The sequence below is a fragment of the Sabethes cyaneus genome, chromosome 3 (genome assembly GCF_943734655.1).
Source record: "Sabethes cyaneus chromosome 3, idSabCyanKW18_F2, whole genome shotgun sequence".
Taxonomy (NCBI): domain Eukaryota; kingdom Metazoa; phylum Arthropoda; class Insecta; order Diptera; family Culicidae; genus Sabethes; species Sabethes cyaneus.
This window is the reverse complement of record NC_071355.1, coordinates 219,496,081-219,511,807: the sequence shown is the minus strand read 5'-3', so window position 1 is coordinate 219,511,807 and position 15,727 is coordinate 219,496,081.

Here is a 15,727-nt window from a genome sequence, read left to right as displayed (position 1 = left end):
GAAAGAAGTGAATTCGATTTTTGAACAGAAAAATAAATGTTTATATTATAATTGCGTCATTTTGAATTACGCCTTGGTTAAAATAGATAGGTATGACAAAAATAACAAAGAAATTGTCCTAAAATGATGCTGTGACAGAAAAACTATTCCAAAATGAAAAAGTAAAAAAAAAAATAAACTGATTAATAAACAAAAAGTATCGAAATGGTTTAGAATGCAGAATGGGAATTCACCAGAGAATATATTTAGGTGCATTAAAATTAAATCCGAATTAAAGCTACGATTTTTATTACAATTGGCAAAACGGATCTACTGTGCGTTGCAACAGATTGCAGTTTGCAATGAAGGGCAATGAAGATATATGTTCAAAAGAGCGTGACATTGTCTAACAGACACCATATCGATGAAACGGTTACAGTTAACTCACATCAATCAAAGTAAAATTTAAATTTGTTGCACACAATTCAATATATTGCAATGAGCAATAGTGCAGCAACACCGGTAACAACGGTCACCGTATAAAAAAGAAGTCTGAACTTGTCGTAAATAAATAAATTTCAATTAACCCCGTACAGATTGTAGGCATACGCAAAAATGCCAAGCTAGTCGAAGTGAACGTACGCTCCGCCGAGAGTACAATATAAAAGGAATGTGAAGAATTTATTTGGCCAGACTCGATACCAAGCATTTTTGTATATATCCAGTTAATATCTCTCCAATAAAGCGTCCGACCAAACGTGTCCGCAAGGAAGAAAGTTAAAGAAGGACGTAAAAGAAATAACTTGATGTGAAGGAAAAAAATAACGAACCCCAATCGACAGCCATGAAAACGAGCAAGAAGAAACCGGGAGAAAAATACGAATTAAAAAAAATTCAAAACATTCCTTTGAGCGAACATCTTTTCTTCAATATCTTCCTCCACTTTGGGCTCCTCTTGTTTTGCAGTCTTCTTTCAGGCCGTTTTCAGTTTCTTATTAGCCACATTTTTCTTGCGATCGCCTTTTGCTCGCTCCTCCACTCGCGCAGCGTTTTCCGCTTCTGCTTCCATGCCTTAAGTGGTTGAACGTAAATAAATTTTTATATTCAGTCTTTCTTCGTCTTTTATATCATTTTATTTTATTATATATACACGTTTTATGTGTATACAAGGTATTTTTGGTGAATATCAAAAGCCCAGCATCACCTTGCTGCCACACTACCATCATTTTTATCACCGCAGTTCCCCATCTGTCGGGAGCCTGTCGGGCGGCGCGGTGGGCCAGGCGATGTTGGCTGCGCGGAGCTGATAGCGAACTTGGCCACAACAGCCGAGCTGCTCCAGTCAACAGACCATTTTACCCAGCGGAGCCTTCGTGATCCGGCTGCTTCTTCTCCTCATCCTCCTCCAGCGCGGTCTCCTCCACGTCCCGTTGGTTATTATTATTATCTGCGTTTTAGCTCATTTTTCAGTTCATCTGTCTGCCACAAGGACCGTCCGATCGTTCGGACGACACGTAAATGGCGTGCCATGGTCTGGTCTTCCTCCCTGTGTTACCCTAATCCGTTTGGAGTGATCTATCAACAGAAATCATTATCTTTGCTTCAGGCGCGGAAAGCTACGCCGAAGATTTCAGTGTGTTAATTGAAACTTTCGTAAAATAATCGCCAGAAATCGATACGTCTATCATACAAAAGCAGTTTGCTATGCTTAACTATAGGCAGATGAAGTAAAACATAGTTTATTGAATAAAAACCATTGGCCTAATTGCTTCACGTTAATAAATCTGATGCATGGAAAGATTCCCGCCCGGTTTGTTTACTTTTGCAATTAGGCTCTTTTGAAAAGTAGCTTTGCAAATAAAGGCAACTTCAAACTGAAATTAGATCAACCCAACCGACGAAACGTAATTAGTTTCGCAAGTGCTATGCCGTTCATTAGTCGCTTTAATTTCATTTTATAAACATCATTTGTTTGGAGTTCCAATTACAAAATATCTTGTATTCTTGTATGAAATTGTTCCCAGAGGGGTTGGGCTGAATCGTTCCGATAGCAAAAAAGTGCAAACCAAACAATTGCTATTGTTTACTTGCGTGAGATTAATAATTTTTCAATCGAATGGAAGATTCTTACTGAACATTAAAAAATTACATAAAATTAGTCATGTTTTTCTTCATTATCTTTAGCCAAATTAGCTTTCTGCTAAGAGCTGACTATTTAAAACCCGTTACGTTTACCGTAGATATCATCGCTTAAATCTTTGTTTACAGAAGAATTCTAATTGATTTAAACCCGTCGTGCGGAGCTTCGTTCGACACTCCTTTTTGTATTTTTCGACTTAAAGTAGCTGCAATTTTCGCGATGAGTTTTAGTTTTGAATTATTTTTACTTATGTAATAAGTTACATATGTGTAGTATTAAAAATAAAGTTAATTAAAGTAAAATGTATTCAAATATAAAAATCGCACTAGTTAACCGAGACTTTTGACGCTTTAAAGATATCAGTTGATTTTACTAAAGAAAATATTGTGGTATAGTTTGAGTTACATTTTCAGAACTAGGAAAAATTCATTATTTTTCCAATTTTTTTTTATCTCCGGAAATATTAAGTCTAGAAAGATACGATTTTCACATTTTTAACCTTTCGTTACTCGCGCAAACTTGGATTTATAGGCATGCTTAAACCTAACAGAATTCACTCCAATACTAATGCCGCTTGGTGTAAAACTTATGAAAGTTTTTCCATCGTTTGAAAGGTCTTGGTCTACGGATTAACTTTGCTGAAAACAGTAATTTTTTTTATTGCTGAACTCCCGAGATACACCGAGATAAAGTTAACGATTCACAGCCGTTGTACAAAATACAACAGCGCGAGTAACGAAAGGTTAAAGGAAATTGTCCAAGGAATTCGATAGAGATGTTTTTTTTCAGCACCAGTGCCGCCAAAAATATTTTTTAATTTGATTTTAAAACTAAATTTTCATTTTTCTCTCAATGAATATAAGGCCATTACAAATCATTTTCAAAGTTTTAGTCACCCCCCCCCCCCCTTGGAAATTGACTTGAAAAATTGGGGGGCAAAAAAATAATTTGTAGGACATGAGTTAAATTTTTCTTATAAAATCAATTGTCTGTGGGTTCTACAGCTTAAAAAACTCGAAAATTGAGTGTACGAGTTGAGTTAACGCTTCTAGCACGAAATAGAAATGGAAGTTCAAACAGTGGAATTTCCGAAACTCGGTCAAAAAAAATTTCTTTCGTTTTTGTTTTTTTGTTCGTAGATTTTTGTATGAAAAATAACAACGTATTTATTAAAAGCAAGAATAGATTTGGTTTCCACGTTTAAACTTTAAGTAAAAATAGAATCCTAGAATCCATTATTTTTTGGTCGATTAACAAATTCTCTTTGTTTTTTTTTCGCCCCCCCCCCCCCTTCAGTGGCCCAACACCAGAGGGACAAAGACTTTTTTAAATATTTGTTATGGCCTCATCTGATCCCAAAAATTTCAACTCCATCCTATTTTCCAGATTTTTTTACATAAGAATCACTTATCGTCACGAGGTAGTAGTTGCCGATCCAGAGCTACAACATTTTGAAGCAAGCAACCCCCAATTTCTCATGTAAAAACCAAGAGCGAAATTAATTTTTCATGAAGCAGGGTGTCTCCTTGGAATGTAAAAATCAAATCATCAAAGTTAAATTTTCCTTAATAGCATTGCCAGCTTTTCAGTTTAAATTTGGCACTTGGCAACACTGTTGGGAAAATATCTACTTCGGTATGACACATATATATTCGAAAAAAAAAATCATCTTATGCTTGCAGCGGCACATACAATTAGTACAATCAAACTAAGACCATGTGTGTGGCATCATGACTTAAGTCTTACTTGACCTAGTTTCATTTTCGTATTGTATCTCGTTCGGTGTACACGTACCAGAGTTTGAGTTACGGTCGTTGATAATAAATAAATTGGCAAACCGTGCTACATGCGGCACTATTTTTCGTGACCTCAAACATCACGGCATAAAAAGAGAATTTGTATACTATATACTAAAAAGATTTGTCGAGGCGAGATCTGTTCAAAGTCGTAAAAAACGGAAGAAAACGAATTGTTAGTACTGCAGAGGTCAAAATACAGCTTGGTCGCAGTAATGAGTCCACACAAGAAAAAAAACTCTGTCACTATCTCTATCTCTATCTCTATCTCTATCTCTATCTCTATCTCTATCGCTATCTCTATCTCTATCTCTATCTCTATCTCTATCTCTATCTCTATCTCTATCTCTATCTCTATCTCTATCTCTATCTCTATCTCTATCTCTATCTCTATCTCTATCTCTATCTCTATCTCTATCTCTATCTCTATCTCTATCTCTATCTCTATCTCTATCTCTATCTCTATCTCTATCTCTATCTCTATCTCTATCTCTATCTCTATCTCTATCTCTATCTCTATCTCTATCTCTATCTCTATCTCTATCTCTACCTCTATCTCTATCTCTATCTCTATCTCTATCTCTATCTCTATCTCTATCTCTATCTCTACCTCTATCTCTATCTCTACCTCTATCTCTATCTCTATCTCTATCTCTATCTATATCTATACCTATACCTATCTTTATGGCTTAATCTAGTTCTATCTCTATCTCTATCTATATCTATACCTATACCTATCTTTATGGCTTAATCTAGTTCTATCTCTATCTCTGTCTTTTGATCTAGTTCTATCTCTATCTCTAATGCATCCGTGAGAGTATTTGAAAAGTTTTGTAAACTGATAATGCATCACGTTCAAAAAAAACATCGGCAACCATCGTGCAATTAAAAACCAAAATTCGCTAATTCTCCTCATTCGTGCAATTAGCGAACAAGAGCTGTATTTTAGTCTAGAAAAATCAAGTAATCATCTAGCGGATCTATTTTTATGTAATTTGCCGAACTGTCCAGTTGCATTCCATGCATTTTTTGCAATTATTATAGAGAAAGTAAGGCAGCATGGGCTAATTCGTGGACAGAAAATTATGTTATATTATTGTATTATACTGAAATTGGTACTTCTAACGAGGGACTAAATGTGTTTTGGTGAAGAAAGAACATTGGAAGAACTAGGAAAATGATATGCAAACTGTGAAAAATAACTGTGTGTCTAGGTGGGATCACTAAATTACTAAAATCGCTCGAACGATCGATCAATCATTAAATTTGGGGCTGCATTTGAATTTGACTGACTTGAAGATTAATTTAATATTGAGCTCAAATCTTACTAGAATTTGGACTGGACAAATTGGACTTCAAATTAGACATGGAATAGGACTCGAAATGGGGCCTGCAATTGGACTTGAAATAAGACATATCGAACTGTAATTAGATCTAACTAGTTAAAAAAGTTTAGTTAAAATTCTGATTAACCCTTAAATGCGCAATGTTGCTTTAAAACAACATAGTGAAAAACATACCCAATCTAAATTATTTTTACCGCCTTTAGATAAGTAAGTTTTTTTTAAAAATGAGTTTCTTCAGCGTGCGCATTCAAGGGTTAAAACTAAAACTAGCTTGATAATATTCAAAAAATTAAAATTTAAATAGCAAACAACAAACGACAAAAGTCGAAAAAACATTAAAAAGCTCTGCTGCAAAATGCTTAGAGTTCTTCGTAGCACAACATTTTGGAATGAATTTTTTCTTTATTCATATCTATAATTTCGTTAAAGCATTCAAGAATGATTTTTCTAGTTATTGCTTTCGCGTGCAAAAAGGGATTCAAAACAGCGCAAATTTATTCTGATTTCTGAATTAGTATTTTAACGAATTTTAAGAAATCCACCTAAATGTCCTGTTTTACGAAAATAAAGTATTGTGTCTTTGTCCTAATTCAAATTGATTCTATGACAAAGTACTCACACGCCTCCATTAAAAAGAAATTTTTATTCATAATGTTGAAGCAGTGTATCCAATCAATATCGTATTCACTAATTACCTATTAAATTACTTTTTCAACCAAAAGCAAAGCCATGGGTTTATACCATCTTTAGACATTACCCTTCTTTATCGACAGACTTCGCAGCCGGCTGTTAGAGTACAGGAAAATTACGGGGCCATTGCAACAATCCTACTGACTCTAACTAGTAAGCACCGCCTAGCCGAAATTCGAACATACGACGACTGGCTTGTTAGACCAGCATCGTACCTCGAAGCTAGCTGGGCGGTTTCCAACCAAGACGCATCAAATGTCAAACTTATTAAGTAAGTTTTTGATTTGTGCTAGCTTACAAATGGATTTAAAAAATGGCATAAACACAAAGTAATTCAGAAAATTTGAAGCAATTTGGGCCTTTGCGAATTATTCGAATGTTTGTGCCATACGCGAGTTTCGGTTACGTCTTATAATATTCTTTAGTGTTGGGAAGGCATCCCACCAACCGTTAAATGACAGCACCGAAGTTACCAGTGGGACTCTTCAGTTGACAGCCGTCAACGTGACAGACGCTACCGCGGCTCTCGGTGTGCGATCATTCTTATCCGGTGACGGCCATCATGTTTCATCATTCTTATTGCGATAGCAGCAGCTCGCGGAGCACCTTTTATTTCATGTAGTTAATTATCGTACAAATATATGTTTTATCGTTAACCGCGAGTTGCCACTATACCGGAACGCCCTATCGCAACAGTGGCGACGAGATAGTGGCGGAGTTATACCGAAATTAGTGCGTTTTTCGAATGAAATAGTGATTTAGTGAGTCGGAGTAACACGAGGAAAAAATCGCGATGGCGACTAATCAGGCATTAGGAAGTGCTGGAGTTCCGCAACAACCAAGCGTCACGGATGCTATAATACAGATCCTGAACAACCAGCACGCGCTCATGGCGCAGCTTTCACAGCAGCTTTCCGCCACGCAGGTTGCCATTTCAAAGCTGTCTCGCGATGAAACCGTACTGGATTCCCTGGCAAGCAACATGGTGGAATTCGCGTACGAAAAGGAAAGCGGACACACATTCGACGCGTGGTTTTCTCGCTACAGTGATCTTTTCGATAAGGATGCCGACAAGCTGGACGACGCTGCTAAGGTACGACTCCTCCTACGCAAATTGAGCCCACCGAACCACGAGCGCTACAATAGCTTCATTTTACCTAAACTCGCTCGTGAATTCACCTTCACTGAAACGGTAGAAAAGCTAAAATCTCTGTTCGGTGCGTCCACTTCCATCTTTCGCCGGCGCTACAACTGTCTCCAGACAACCAAGGAGGATAGTGAGGATTATCTCGCCTACTCATGTAGGGTGAACAAATCCTGCGTCGACTTCAAACTGTCAGAGCTCACCGAAGAGCAATTCAAGTGCCTGACGTTTGTGTGTGGCTTCAAATCAAAGCAGGACGCTGAAATCAGGATGCGGCTAATTAACAAGCTAAACGAAGCTGCGGATCTCACTCTTCAACAAGTGGTCGAGCAATGTAATAACCTGATTAACCTCAAAATGGATACCGTTATGGTGGAAAACCCGCCGACTGTGAATTTCGTTCATCGCAACCAGCAGCAGTCTAGGCATCGATCAACCAGCAGTACACCGTCGCAGGATCAACCTAAAACACCTTGTTGGTCTTGCGGAGGGATGCACTTCAGCAAGGACTGCCGCTTCCGCGATCATAGTTGTCGCGACTGCGGTAAGCGCGGTCATCGAGAGGGGTATTGCGCATGCTTTTCATCGAAATCATCGAACAGCGTTCCGAGCAAGCGCAACCCCATGAAACACAGGAAGAAAAGAAACCGTGAGCAGTCAACAAAAACGGTGACAGTGCGGAACATCCATCAAAGTCGGAAATTCATCGACGTGCAGCTCAATGGTGTTCCTCTCCGGCTGCAACTGGATACTGGGTCGGACATATCCATCATCTCGCACCAGTCTTGGGTCAAACTTGGTCGGCCAAGAGCACAGCCAGCATTGTGCCGAGCCAAAACAGCGTCTGGGGAGCCACTCGACATTGTTTCCGAGCTGCAGTGTAGCATAACCCTCAACAACATCACCAGAGAGGGTAAGTGTTATGTATCAGCTCCTAACGTTCATCTCGACATTTTAGGCATAGATCTGATGGACCAGTTTGGTCTATGGAATCAACCGATCACTGCATTCTGCAACCAAGTTGCCATTCAGCAGACTCAGGATGTTTCCGATCTCCGGGCCCGTTTCCCCGACGTATGTACCACGAAAATGGGTCTGCGTAACAAAACAGACAGGAAGACTACCATGGAACCCTGGCCCCCACCGACAAAACCGTGGCAGCGCCTACATCTAGACTACGCCGATCCGCTAGATGGGAACTATTTTCTCATTCTGGTGGATTCGTACACAAAACGGTCTGAAGTGATACGAATCGAGGAGATTACCACCACAGCAACCTTGCGAATCCTTCATGACATCTTCGCAAGGTACGGTCAGCCGGAAACACTGGTTACTGACAATCGGACGCAGCTCACCAGTGACCGCTTCGAATCGTACTGCGACAAAAATGGTATCGTTCATCTGAAAACAGCGCCTTTTCATCCGCAATCAAATGGAATAGCTGAGAGGTTTGTCGACACGTTTAAACGTTCGCTTAAGAAAATCATCGCAGGAGGGGAAACTCTCGACGAAGCCATAGACACCTTTCTTCTGTGCTACAGAACCACACCCTGTCGCAGCGCACCTGGTGGGAAATCTCCCGCTGACCTGATGTATGGACGAACTATCCGTACGTCCTTGGAGCTACTTCGCCCGCCTACGCCGTACCACAAGTTGCCGAGTACTGCTCAGGAAAAGCAATTTAACCGGAAGCACGGAGCGAAAGCTCGGTGTTACAATCAACAAGATCACATCTGGGCTAAGGTCTATGCAGCAAATAAGTGGACCTGGCAACCTGGTATAGTGATCGAGCGCATCGGTCGGGTGATGTATAACATCTGGCTACCATCAAAGCAGAATCTCATCCGATCCCACTGCAACCAACTGCGGACTCGTCAATTAGCTGAAAGTGATGCAGAAACTGAAACGACACCGAGTAGCGTGCAAGTACCGTTGTCTATTCTTCTGGACAGTTGGGGTCTACGTCCTACACTTGAGCCGGAAGCCGAGGAAACCGACTTGCCGGCCTTTCTCCAATCAGACCTGCAGCCACAGGTTATCCGTCGACGTCATCGAACTCCCCTTAGCAATCAACTGCAGCAACCGATTCCTACTCGCCAGTCTTCGAGATTGCGAAGGCAGCCTGCGAGGTACGATCCGTATCACCTGTTCTAAAAGGGGGAGGTGTTGGGAAGGCATCCCACCAACCGTTAAATGACAGCACCGAAGTTACCAGTGGGACTCTTCAGTTGACAGCCGTCAACGTGACAGACGCTACCGCGGCTCTCGGTGTGCGATCATTCTTATCCGGTGACGGCCATCATGTTTCATCATTCTTATTGCGATAGCAGCAGCTCGCGGAGCACCTTTTATTTCATGTAGTTAATTATCGTACAAATATATGTTTTATCGTTAACCGCGAGTTGCCACTATACCGGAACGCCCTATCGCAACATTTAGTAATGGAAGTTATGAACTGCACAACAAAGTAGATAGTTTCTATTGTTAAGACATCGCTTTTTTGGTTGATAAGAAAATTTGTTATAGTTTTAATTTTGTGGTTCTCCTAGAAAAATACATTTTTTAGACATTTGATTTAGGAATGTCAAATCTTTTCATGAGTGACAATGCGAGATAACAACAAAGCTACCATACAACAAAGTCTACTCGTTATTTTGTAACTTCGATATTAACCAAATTGTGTGGACTGTAATTTCCTGCCAAAGTGCTGATTCAGGTATATATCCCCCCTTATCAAAAAGCTACAAAGCGACAACGGAAAATTGCACAAAATACAAATGAGCAAGGACAAGCCCAAATTAATACACAAAGCACCTTCACTCGATGCAAGCGTACAGCAGCTACCGGGCACAGCTTGGCAGCGGTAGGTACTTATCTTCTCAGAAATAATTATATTATTTAAATTTCATTTCACCCAACTCTCCGACAGGCCGAGGTGACTGTCTTCGACCATAACAGGCACTACCTACTGAGCACACAGCTACGTTTGCCTCTACAATACAGCGAAAGCGCAGATGCTAAAACGGCTGCTGCGCGGCAAAATAAAAAAAAAATATTTTGGAATTTGCTTCGAGCTTTGTAAAAAGGTCAAAATTTCTTCTCTTCCTGCCAGAAAGTAGTTTCAAGTAGCTGCTATGGCTGCTGTTTCATTTTGATCGAAAAAAAACCGGCTAGGCCCAAACCGAGGCACAACTTGAAACGCTCCACCACCTCCGTTCTTCCCGAAACTCCAGTCCACAACTCTCCACGCACCGACCAATCTGCGTTCCTGTCCAACCAAAAGCAGCCCTGCTGAACGAGATATTTTTCTGCTATCGCTTTTCAAGTTATAGCTTTTTGCGCGCTAATGTATGGAGATTTAAAACGCGCGAGATGTAGAAGAAGACTGCTGCAACGGTCGAAAAGGTAAGAAAAAAGTAAACTCACGCACACATCTGCTCGACAGCATCACCCAAAACCCATCCAACGGAGGGGGGGGCATTGCGTCGCAGAGCACGTGTATGTGAAGAACCCCAACATTCGATGGTCTACCATCAAACGCTTTTAAGCCAAACCAGCTTCGAACTCTCGAAAATGCCACATCTTTCTTTGCTGCCATGCTGCCACCACCCGCTTTATCGTAACACCACGGCCAGATCGAGCGCGCAGCTCCACAACTCACGTATTGCGGATCGCGCGCCATCGAAATATCATTATAACATGCGAATGTTTTCTTGCTCTCCTTCTTTCTATCTCTCTTTCTCCCCATCTCTATCTCGTTCGCTCTCTTTTCATCTCTATACCGTTCTTTCTCTTTCTCTCGCCGAGGTTCCAAGCCCAGCTTTGGCCAGTACCATCAAACCTCTGCTCGTGTCGTCTCTTTAGGATGCGAGGTTGTTTGATATATCAAAGCCCAACATTCCTGTCGTTCGGCTAGGGATGTTCAGTTCAGACGCAGACGCACAGTGTAGTTCAAAATCATGCTTACACTTTTTTGCTTATTCTGGAAGCTTTAGCAACATAGATGGAGGCGGATTGTGTTTTTTGTCCCCTCTCGATTTATATGATACCTACTGGATTTCAAACTCGTTGGATCGTAGCGAATGCGCTAGGGACGAAATGAAGGTTAAATATTCTACACATATTTGTTTTGCCTATCTGTGAAAGACGAGTTTCAACCCTAGATTTTCAACAAAACCAATGGAAAATTTAAAATAAACCATGATTCTCCTTTGTCTAATGTTGCAAACTCCATTTCCAATTCTATGCAATTTCTATTTGCTTTGTAACATTTGTAGCTGTTTCTATATATCAATAGCAGTGATTCTTCCAAAACGCAAGCTACTAGTTTATTCGACAATTTAAATACATAATTACAGAACTTGAACTTCATTAATGTATTACACTCACTACTACCGTGTGCCCCCATTGATTACTAACTAAAAGGGGACGCGTGGTTATTTTCTATTTGTAATACAAAAATTTTCGAAAAAAATTAACGATGAATGAAGAAAGAAGAATGACGATCAATCATATGTAAAAATGGCCTTTGTATATATCTCCTTGCTAAGAGCGACTCTCCGGGTAAGCTTCCATTTGTCTTCGTAAATAAATTCGTTCGAAAGTTGATGATTCGGCAAGGGATTTGTAGTAGCGGCGAAAAAACATGCAGCTAAATTCTAAAAGGAACAGACTTTACTGTCAAGCGAATAAGGTTGTACTTTATAACCAAGTATCTGGAACCCTTATCCTATTTGTATTAACTTGGTTTACTCTGTTTATGCGATAATCAAAAACTGTTAAACATTTAAGCCTTCAGAAATATAACAAAAAGTGATGAAACGATGACTTCGAATATGAAGAAAAGACAAGAAAGAGACGACGAACAGATGACATGAAGACGACGAAAATGTGATGTAAAGATGATGAATAGTTGACGAAAAGACGACGAAACACGACAAAAATAAGACGGAAATAACAGACATGTGCAATCAAAAAACGACGAAAACAAGCCAAAACAGCGGATAAAAAACAAAACTACGACAAAGAACGTTTAAAACATGGTAACAAAACTTGCAAAAGAGACGACGAAAAGATAATGAACATTGGACAGAAAGAGGACGAAAACACAACAACAAAACGGCGAGAGAACGACAAAAAAACGATGAAAAGATGCGAAAAAAAGTAGAAAAGATAAAAAAATGACGACGAAATTGATGTCTTTATAGCAAGAAAAACGACGACAAAAAGCCACCATCATCATCATCATCATCATCATCATCATCATCATCATCATCATCATCATCATCATCATCATCATCATCATCATCATCATCATCATCATCATCATCATCATCATCATCATCATCATCATCATCATCATCATCATCATCATCATCATCATCATCATCATCATCATCATCATCATCATCATCATCATCATCATCATCATCATCATCATCATCATCATCATCATCATCATCATCATCATTGAATACAATCAATACGTATGTAATTGAAACAAGACAGAACAAAAAATGCTTAAAAAAATAAGAAACAGTTGAAAAAATTAAATGAAATTTAAAATATACAAAATTTATTATAACAATTTAAACTAAAATACAAATTGATGTGAAGATGTGAAAAAGGGTTGAAATAAAAAAAGTTTTTAGAGAGTTGATCAACGATGCCGGATAGTCGTTTGATTTGAAGAAAATGTTTATAATTGAAAATGTTAAACGTTGAGCATCACTATACAAATATCAAGAGAAACAAAAAAAAAACTTCGCGCGCGGACATAATATCTGCATACATTTTTATACAGCCGTCTTCGCTTTCGTTTCCCCAAACCTCGGTCGCCCGGCAACCCAGTAGGGTTAGGCATCGCAACAGTCCTCCTGATCATCACCGAAGTCGATACGACGACCTGGACCAAACTGGTTGGTTGGTCGGTTCGTTGGTTCGTTGGTTAGTATCATGGAACTCCTGTGAGGATACCAGCGTGATACTTTTTTCCATTATCTTTCTTAAATCGACACCTGATATTAGCATCGGAAAGGAGGTTATTCAGCTGCGCGCGCGAGAGAGGGAGAGAGACCCTGGTAGCGGGCCGGCCAGTGGACCGTGTGGTTGAAGCCTGCCCGAAGACAAGGGAGAGAAATTTTGCACAACACCAGTGGCTTGACAGGCGAAATAATGTTACCAACTTGAGCAAGCAGACTGTGCGCACGTTTAATTTTTTTCTCCAGTTTTTGGGCGAACGGCACGGATCCCTGTCTCTGCACATATTCGCGCACGTTTGCCGATGATTTTTAATAGCCACAGCGTAGGGGTTATTTCCCTACCGGTGCCCAGGATTAACCTAAACAATGATTGTTGCTTGAGTTTTTCGTGAACCCTCGGCTGAAGAGTTGGTCTGCATACTCACCGGGTTGGGCAGTTCACGCCAAGTTCCTAGGACAGCTTTTTTTAACAATAATAAAAATTCTGGAAGTTAATGTATTCTTCTACAACATTCTAAATAACTGAGGTTTTCTTAGTCGCTTAGCGGACAATTTTTCTGTTTTTAGAGCAATATTTCTTCCTGATTCGATAGGATTCGATTCCTTAGTACTGAATAAAATAGAAAATAATATTACCACTTGGTAATAACGCATAATTTATTGAAAGTGAGCATGAGTTCAAAATAATAATTAGCTGTGGATTATAAATTCCCAAATATCTTTGATTTCAAAACATTCTCACCAACATTCACCCAAGCCGAAACCGAATCGCAGATTTATGATTGTGGCTATACGTGCCTGAGCCTGTCGTCAGAAAGTGGAAAGTTCAGTAAAAATTAAACATTTCCTTATTAAATTAAACAACTAATAATTGTCAGTTTCCGGCAGCTACCGTGTGCGTTTATCAAAGCGATCTTTTCGGCTCTCCCTACCATGCATGCATTGCAGAAGTGGTACGCGTGACGCGCATTTAGCAGCCAACCGACCAACCAACCAACCAGCCAACCAACAGCTCAAAACGAAAGGTCCGTTCGCCTGAGAGAAATAAATGATGCCTCCAATCGTTGTTGTTGGTTGTCCGGCACGTATACCCATAGCAGCCGTCAGAAGCAGCGACAGTTGATCCAGCCAAGTTTTGGCTCCTTCTAAAGGTTCTAAAATCTCTCGTAAGAATGTAACCAATGAAGATTATCAGCTGACCATGAAATTCACATAAATGTTCGAAAATTTACGAAGCTAGGAAATAGGCTCCCAGCAACAGCACAAACTTTCAAGAGGTCTACGATCTTTCAGAATTAAATGACACAACAAGCTGAAATATGATATCATATGAGTTCTCTGAAATAAAATAAACGACAGGATTAAAAAATAATAAGGCAGGTTTTAGGAACGTGGCGTCATACACTGATCATAAATAATATTTATATTACAACATAATAATAGTAAAAAGAGGCGAACCAGCCGCAGGCTGAAAACCTCTCTAATATAGAATTAAAAAAAATAATAGTAAACATTTAATTAACACTAAATTTTTACCTGAAATTGATAAACAATCTAATATTTTTCCAACACTCAAGCTCTGAAAATAGAAAAATATGAATTTTTTTCATTTTTTTTTCTACGTTTTACTCACTATTCTGACCGATTTCACATTCCTCCTTAGAGTTGCAAATTACGTCAGCGTTAGATTGATAAAATTAGTTGTACAATTAAATGGAAAAGTTTAATTTTTTCTGCCAGCATAATCAACAAACAGTTCGAAAGCAACATAATATTCAAAACTAAAAAAAAACATTATACAGCAAAACACGATATTCAGCAAACAAATGTGGTAATTAACACGAAAGGTTCCATGATTGTTCCAATGTACATACTACGTACAATGGATAGTTTCACAAGAATCGTAAAACCTATCCCGCAGAAGCTGATTTGCGCTATTGAGGTCGAAACAAGCTTTTAACTAGCTTTTTACGATAAAATTGTTATGTTCAATCAAAGAAAGTAGTTATTCATGTGGAAACAAAATAATAAACTCCGAACAAATCAATTGGTCTTTTGAATTCTTGAACAGTCTAGTTTTGACAGCAAACCATTAACTTAGAGGTTCCTTCTATATTATTTTGAATGCCATCAAATGTCAAAAATTAGAGATCAGAAAATTAGTAAACGCAATGATGTGGATTTTGCGGTCTCCTTTTGTCCAGCGCCTCTATGGTTCAAAGGTACAAGTACCAGCGAACCACATGCCCTGGCGGGTGTTGTGGGTTCGAATCCGGTTATAATCTCAGATTACAGCTTGGTTCGACTCATGCACCTTCCAGCATTGGACAGAAGGTAGGAGTCAAAATGACTACTTGTTAAGCATAGCTACCAATACCCCCCCCCCCCCTTTCCTTTCCGCACTTCCCCTCCTTCACCAAAAAATTTTCATTTCTTCCCCTACCGTCCCTTCATCAATTGTAGAACCATCGTTTCAAAAAAAAATATTAATATATATGTATGACCGCATTTCAAGGTCAAGACTAAAAACTTGAGATTAGTCTAATCAACTGTTTGCAATTCGTGTCTCTTCAGTTATTTTTGTACACCGAGAAACTCAAAGTCCCGAAGAAATCTTCAATTGGGCGCACTGAGACGGATTTTTCTGGTCG